General features: G+C 44.9%; 1 non-coding gene across 1 annotated transcript; it reads right to left on the bottom strand.

The window, feature by feature from the left end:
• Window positions 1–1,138: 1,138 nt before the first annotated feature.
• LOC120618348 (5S ribosomal RNA) lies at window positions 1,139–1,257 on the bottom strand. Its single transcript, XR_005657227.1, has one exon. It is a non-coding gene; the product is annotated as a 5S ribosomal RNA (ribosomal RNA).
• Window positions 1,258–8,190: the final 6,933 nt, after the last annotated feature.

Genomic DNA, 8,190 nt, shown 5'->3' with positions numbered 1-8,190 from the left:
TTATTTTGGGGCTTCTGGATCTTTTTCTTTATGCTTCGTGATATCACATGTGCATTCATGGCCCGTAACCCGGGGCATGGACTTCAGATTAAGGCAGAACAGAGTTTGGTCCCATCTCTGTCATTTACCGAGATTTGTATAATCTCAGGCAAATTATTTATCTTCGTTATATCTCAGTTTTCTCATCTGAAAAATGAGAATAATAACGCTTTAGAAGATCAAAGAGTGTTTTTTATTTACTCTTGCACTTCCTGTGCCCAAAAAAAAAAAAAAAAGGCTAGAACTATGTGTAGAATGAATGGATAAATTCCGGTAAGGATTAACTTGAAGAAAGGCAAAAACCTCTCATAGCGCACGTCTCATTCATGGTAAATACTCAGTGAATGCTGGTTATCACAGTTATTACCCAAGTTACACAATAAAAGACTGAAAGCGCGTCTTTGTCACTTACCTGACAGGCACTTTGGTGTCCTGGAAAGAGCTGCTTTTACCGACAGAGCAGGTTCAGCAGCCTCGCTCTGGCCGCCAGCCGTCTGCGCAGGAGAAACACCTGCTCATGGAGCGATCGCACAGAGCCGCGGATGGCAGGTCATCCGGAGGTTAGCAGAGGCCCCCCTCTAAACACCACTGCTGTGTTCAACCACTGTCACCACCTTCACCGGGGCCTGGAGCCTGGCAGAGGTGGTGGGATCCTGGGTTTAACTCTCTAGACCCAAGCGGCAGAGGATGGAGCTGGGAAGAGACGTGGACGATTTAATTCCCTATCATCGGCCGTCCTTGGGTTTCACATCTCGTCCCGTGCTCGGTAGGTGTGACTCGTCCCGTGTTCGGTAGGGTGACTCTGCCCCTGAAGTGGGCCCCGTTGTTCGCGTGCCGTCAGGTCCGGAGTCTGCTCCCTCAGCAGTGCCATTAAGAACAACGGGGCACTGAAAACAATATTAAAAGTGAAATATATAATTTCGGGAAATGTGTACTTGTGTTCAAAAATTACTTCTTCTTCATAACGTGTTTTCCATCTTCTAATCCTCAGATGCCAACAACGGGCTTTTGAAGAGGCAGCTATATTAGGACCTTTGTGTCCATCCATCGTGTTGTATTGTGTCTTGTTTTTTGTTTTGTTTTGTTTTGCTTTGTTTTACGCCTACAGCACCTGGTCTTCCTAGGTGGTCTCCCATCCAAGTACTAACCAGGCCCGACCCTGCTTAGCTTCCGAGATCAGATGGCATCGGGCACGTTCAGGGTGGTGCGGCCGCAGACATATTGTGTTTATTATAATATTAGTAGGAACCTCTCCCTGGGTGACTACCTATGTAGGTCTCCCAGGTGGATGTCCCTCCTGAGAAGTGATAAAATCCTCAGTCAGTGACCTAGCTGGCCGCAAGGAACCTTGCCAAACATCCTAGTTTGATTTGATCAGCCTGAGGCATCGGACCAGAGTTGGGCCAATTTTAACCAGAATTTTCTGCTGCCAAAATCCAGAACTAAATGAGTCTGTTTATCTCCTCTCTTCTCTCCCTGTCCTCCCCCGTTTAGCTGTAAGAAAGAGAAGTCATACGTGAGACATCACACCCCTACTTCTTTTTAGATTGGTCTTGTCTACTCAGAACAAGTCGTCGGAATGGGTAGGGAAATTTTGCGATCTATTTGTCTTCCCCAGTCCTATTCGAATATACTCTTATATTTGAAAGATTAGGCACTTTGTCCTTCTGACGTTTCTACATTTCTAAAAGCTCGTTTTCGTTAATGTCATGCATACACCTGGCACATGTGCATAAAGAGTCAAAGAGTCCTCAAATTTGTCAGGAAAAAGGGCAGTTTTCCCCCCGTCTTTAGTTCCCTTACCTCCAAGGAAATCATTTAGTAAGTCTTTTGATATTTACCTCTGGATCTTTAAGCTATGTGTTTATATAGATATGTCTTCATTATATATACATACATTTTAGTCTGTCAATATTACTGATCTTCTACAGTAAACTATGAACATTTGTCTCTCTTCTCTACTCCCATTGTTCCTGCAATATGCACAACGCCAAGAAACCTCCAGTCACGTTTCCTCTGAAAGGCTCCTCTTGGATCGATCTCCTGGGGAGTCTGCTGTTTGCATGGGGGGCGGGGCACGACTGTTCATGGACACAGTGACCGTGCCCAACCCCCTTCACACAGGGGACGGGAGGAGATGGCGAGAAACGCCAGCACAGCAGTTCCACGCCTGAGCCTCCAGGCGTCTCGCGTGACTCCACGCGCTCTCCTGGAACCCTGTCCGGGCACCGCGTGGACAAGGCCAGACTCACCCGCTAGAAAGTGAGAAGACCCCAGAAGGAGACGAGCCGCTGCAGCCGACGCTTTCCCAGACCCGCTGCCCTGACCGAGTCAACGCTGCAGGTGCGCCAGTGAACCCACCTGACCCTCGGAAACAACCGAGCACAGCTTGGCACAAGTTTTCGACCCACCGAATCATAAGCTAAATAGTTGTTTTAATCTACCAAGTGGGTCTTACCACAGCAAAGGCCAACAGGCACGGTTCATGAAGAACATGGTTTCAAGGAGTCACGAGGTCGACTTTTCAAGGACGTCGGAAAGGACCGCACTGCGCCAGACTAGGGACAGCCCGCCCACGGAGTCCATGCAAACTCGCCGTTGATGGCACATTTGAACGACACGTGCATGAATGATCACTGTACCGGTTTCAAACGTTATATCGCTCTTCTTACAAAACTGCGCTCCCCAAAAGTTAGCCAGTCAGAAAGGTAGCCAACCAATTCCATAGTCAGTGCTCACATGGCAGCGCACAATTCATCCTGACACTCGGTGGCTGCTGGCTGCTGTCCCCAATTACGCCCGACGCTGAAGGGCACGTCTGCAGAAGCAGCAAGGTGACAGGCACACTCAGACTCACTGAGATTCCAGAAGAGCGTCATCCTTGGCCCATCAAATCCTGCCACGAGCCAGTGAGTGACGCCTTCCGCTTTGATTTCTGTTAACTTCTTACAGGTACTAAAATAACGAATTGACTCAGAGTAAGTTGCCCTAGTTGAGATATTACTAGATTTGCCCAAAGTCAACAAGAAAATCAAAAGACTGGGAGAAGTATGAATGAAGAAAATATGCTGAAGTAAAGTGACCGCGCCACACGCTTGTGATAACGCGGTATGACGAAGCAACCACGGCATCTACTACCCGGGGTTTCCTCAGGGCCGTGAGGACACGTGTCCGGCTGAGCCCCGTTGCTGGGGTGACTCATGCAGCGGGGCGGGACTGTGAGTGACAAGCAACCACTGAGGACACATATAGTGTCGAGGCCGGGGCTAAATATCTCATCGGGGACACGGACCAACTCTAACTAGAGGAGGAAAGAAGAGCCACGGAGAGAAAAATGTAGCCTCAACGACGCAAAGCACCCATTTCCCAAAGCCCAGGAGATTCGAGTTATTTAGCAAGATAGCCAGAATTTAAGAAGTGGTACAAAAAGCCAATTATCTAACACCTCGCACATTGATTCTTTAAGACACATGTAATTATTTTCTCTTATGGAATCTGAAACAATGTATTGTTTAGATACCGGTTAACAATTAACATCGCTAAGTCTAACAATACGACAAAGGACTCTTCTACTTTATTGGATTTTGTAGGTGGGTTCAACACAGAGTTCCTTTTGCAACCCGTAAAACCGACCTGAAGCTCTCGACAGGATCATCTCAATGAATTACCGGTGGGAGACGAAAGGGACTTGGCCCAACGGCACGAAGCCAAGAGAGCTGCGTACCAGAATCAGCAGAACTGCCTCGCGTAATTCAAATGCTCACACCTCTGTAGCTTGCTGGATGCTCCGTGACTCTGTTTCTCTCAAATGTCAGAAAGTTAGAAGCAGTCAAAGCACATAAGAAACAGCAATGCCTTTCAATGATACACGCTTAACTACACATGCATTTAACAAACTTTCAAAAAATAGTCACTGAGAAATACTGTGGGCTGTGGTTTCAGGAGTCAGAAGACGGACTCAATCCTTGACTTCTCAGATTTACAAACTGGTGAGGGACCCACTAAAGCAATGTGGCGTGCAGGGGACAGAGAGCTCTATGAGTCTAGAGGAAAAATACTTGATGTGGATAAAATAGGCCTAAATGGCTTCCTCGGTGAATGACATCTCAGCTAAAAAGTGAAGAATGAGTGAGAAGGAGCCAGGAAACAAATGTGGGAGAAGCCGCGCGCGAGGCAGCGTGCATCGTGTGTGCAAATGCCCAGCGGCAAGAGGATGCAGGGCTCTGGCGGGAGGATACACAGTCCCTCTGTTTAAGGCGCTGGTGTGGAGTCAGGTAGAAGGCTGCAGAAGCGATCCCGGAACAAACTGGACAAATGTGTATCGGCCATGTCAAAGAACTTGAATTAACCCTGATAACAATAAAAAACTACATACCTATCTACCTCTATCTATCATCGATCTCTATCTATCTATCATGTGTGTATCTGTCTGTCTGTCATCTATCTATTATCTGTCTTTCTATCTATCTATCATCTATCTATTTATCTATCTATCTATCTATCTATCTATCATCATCTATGTATCTGTCTATTTATCTATCATCTATCTGTCTGTCTATCATCTATGTATTATCTATTATTTATCTATCTGTATGCCTGTCTATCATCTATCTATCTACCTATCATCTATCTACCTATCTATCATCTATCTATCTGTCATCTATCATCTATGTGTCATCTATCTACTTATCTGTCTATCTATCTATCTATCTATCTATCTATCATCTATCATCTATCATCTATCATCTATCATCTATCTATCATCTATCCATCTCCAGGGAAGTTCTGAGAGAGCTTAGACATTGTCTTTTGATTGGTGACTATACCCCCATGGCTTAGAGCAGTGTCTGTTACATCCTGGACACTCAATAAGCTTTTGCTGAATGAGAGAACTCTCGTGTATTTAGCTGTGGACTGGCCTGACTAGATTTGTGTTTCGGACATTGCAGCTGAATGTGGGATCATGAGCAGAGGCAGGGAGGATGCTGACCCACATGCAGACAAGGGATGCTGGTGGGGACAAAGCCACATGCATTATGAGAGGTATTAACATACCCCTTTCAATATCTAATAAGAAAAGCAGACCAAATATCAATATTATTTAAAAAATTTGAACACTTCAATGAGTAAATTGACCTAGTGACTATATATAGATTATTGGACTCAACAAACGCAGAATGCACATTCTTTTGAAGCATAAACAAGATCTTTGCAGTATTGACCATATCCTATGCCCTAAGGCAGAGCCCCAAAATCCATAGGATTAAAATCATACAGAGCTTATGTTCTCATGACAACACAATTAAATTAAAAATCAGGAACAAAAAAACTAAGAACCCCCCAACTTTTATAAATTTAGAAAAACCTCCAAATAACTCATTTCTTTAAAAAATTGAAACAAAAATTAAAATATATATATATATATATATATATATATATATATATATATTTAACTGAATGATAATAAAAACGCTCTATAAAAAAACCTATAAGATGCAAAGTTATGCACAGAGGGAAATTTGTGACTCTAAGGTGCAAACTTTAGGGGGAAAAAGAAAGACAGAAAATCAGGGGCTAAGCATCCACCTCAAGGAACCTGGACGAACATAAAATATGCACAAACCGGGTGGAAAGAGGAAAAAGAAATCAGATAGAAAGTCGGATCGATGGCTGTGCGGAGCCTCAGGCAGTTACGCATTTGGGCCCGGGTTACGGTGACACATACGTTCACTTCAAGATAATTTGGTTCTAGATTTTTGCTTGCGATGCTTTTTTTGTATGTAAGTGATGATTTCACAGTAAAAAATGGTTTAGACATTTGTATGTGCAAGAAAACAGAGATGATGGTTATTGAAGCTAGTGCCGAGAAAAAGGAAAAAGAGAGAAAATTAGGCAAAAATCAATAGATATCAAACAGTTCAAATGGATTGGATATGCAGAATGTGGAGCTCTGGATTCTAGCGGAAGGAGGGCAGTTTGGCACAGCCTGGCTTAGGACACACTCTCGGCGGACAGGTATTATGTGTCGCATGCCCTGGACACAGGAGATTTGAGAGTCACCAGGGGCCCTGAGGTGTGGACGCGCAGAGACCCCACAGGCACTCTGCGACAGGTAAGGAGGAAACCAGCAGAAAGCGGCCCCGTGGAAGCCCACGGAAGGGAGGGACTCGAGCAGTGACAACGGTCCATCCACAGCGTTTGATGCCGCCCGGAGGGAGGCGGAGACCAGGGAGGAGAAGGGCCCCCGCGTCAGCAGCAAGGGGAAGGGGCCCTCGGCAGAGAGAGCCCTCCTGGATGCACTCACCGGGGCAGGAGAACGCGGTGATTCTGGCCGCCTCTTTCCTCTGTGAGGTGGGAGGTAAGGACGCCAAGAACAAAGCAAAGAGAGGAGTGAAGAGATGGGACTTTAAGGGTGTGAAGAGAGTTCGAGAGAGGAGGTACGGGACGGCGGGCGGAGAAGCACAGTGCCACCCGGTGACCCGTGCGGAAGCCAGCACCAGCGAGCTCACGGCGCCTTTCCGTAGAGGAGCTCCGTTTCAGACGCTTCTGTGTGAAATTGCTACATGTTCCACCTTGAATATTCTCAAGATATCTCTGGATCCAAATCCGTCCTTTGCATGTGTCCGAATCGCAAGCTTATTTTCATCCTGTGGCAGAGTCTGACTCAAGAAGCCACGGAGGGCCGAGGGCGCAAGGAAAATGTGCAAGACTTCATCGTGCAGTGTGGACGCGCGTGGGGCAGTGACCCCGGCGAAGCATCAGGAAGAAAAAACACAGCTATGCTGCTGAAACACCATGTTCAAATCCAGGGTCATGTGGCACCAACTTTCTATTCTCTAAAAATGGGGAAATAACAACTATCTTTCAAAGTATCTCAGGAGAGTAATCTTAACACAAAGTCTTGAACAATGATCAGCGTATAGGAAGTGCACCCACTAATTTACAATTTATTTCTACCATCATCACCATCATCCCTGCTAACGCGCTACTTCCTGGAAATCTAGGTTTAAATGTCACTTGTGTCAGTAATTAGCCGTGTGACTCTTAGGCAAATTATCTAAACTCTTTGGAGATCGTTAATTCATTCAACGAAAATAGAGCTGGTTTGAGTAGAAAAACTCTCAGGATTGTTAAAGGTACAAAATTTCATATTTATTTCCAATGAGAATCCTAATTTTGACACTTCAATATCCATCTAAACATAGGATGGATTTTGACTAGAAGCCAATAGAAACTTCTCTTTATCACCATTTTCCAAATTTATAATATAGCAACTTTATTTAAAGTTGTGTTTGTAGGTCAAGCCCCATTTTGATTTGTTATTAATGGAAGTTTCTATTTTTTTAAGAGTAGGGAAAATGATTCTGTAACAGGCTAGTGTTATGAATACAGACAAAACATAAGAAAAAGATGTTTTCCCAAATCTGAAGCACAAAGTGTATGCTTGTGCAGGTTACGTTTAGGAAGCTGACATATCTTTAAGTAAAAGCACGTGCCCCAAACTGTGATGCAGCGGTGCATTTTTATCTGCATCACCGGTCACGAAAGCGGTTAAACAGCTCAGCATCACAGGTGGGCCAGGGTCTCCGCGCCACCGCCAGCTGCAGACTCAGATCTGCAGCTTAGTACACCGGTACACGTTCTACCGTCACGAAAGCCCATAATATGTTGTTTGAGGAAAAGCACAAGTCGCAGAAGTCCACAGGTGGTGTGATCACACGCATACACCTGCATGCACAAGGGCACACGCGTACGCACGGCGTATCTTATGTGCACGCAAGGCTATCGAGGAATCCACCCTCACGACTAACACTGCTGTGTCCGAAATAAGGGGAGGGAAGGGAACGGGGATTTCAAGCCACTGTCACTTTTTACTTCGCATGCTTTGTATTGTACGAATTTACGCAATAAATGTATTGTTCTTTCACTTTAAATAAGTAAAGCTTGAATGACAAATAAATCTATATGAACAATTTCAAACCAACTTAAAGTGATTTGTTGGGAAGAGGGGACCAAAGGAATAAGCAGTTAACACGACACTTTATAACTTTAAAGCTATTCCCGTTAGTCAGGATCCCGAGACTTGTCTAATTCTGTCAAAATTTGTCTGTGGTTTACGTAACTGCCATATGCGCGACGCTTTGCTAGATA

The sequence above is a fragment of the Pteropus medius genome, unplaced genomic scaffold (genome assembly GCF_902729225.1).
Source record: "Pteropus medius unplaced genomic scaffold, Ma_sr-lr_union100, whole genome shotgun sequence".
NCBI classification, from domain to species: Eukaryota; Metazoa; Chordata; class Mammalia; order Chiroptera; family Pteropodidae; genus Pteropus; species Pteropus medius.
The sequence above is the reverse complement of the archived record's forward strand: the minus strand, read 5'-3'. Positions and strand labels throughout refer to the sequence as shown.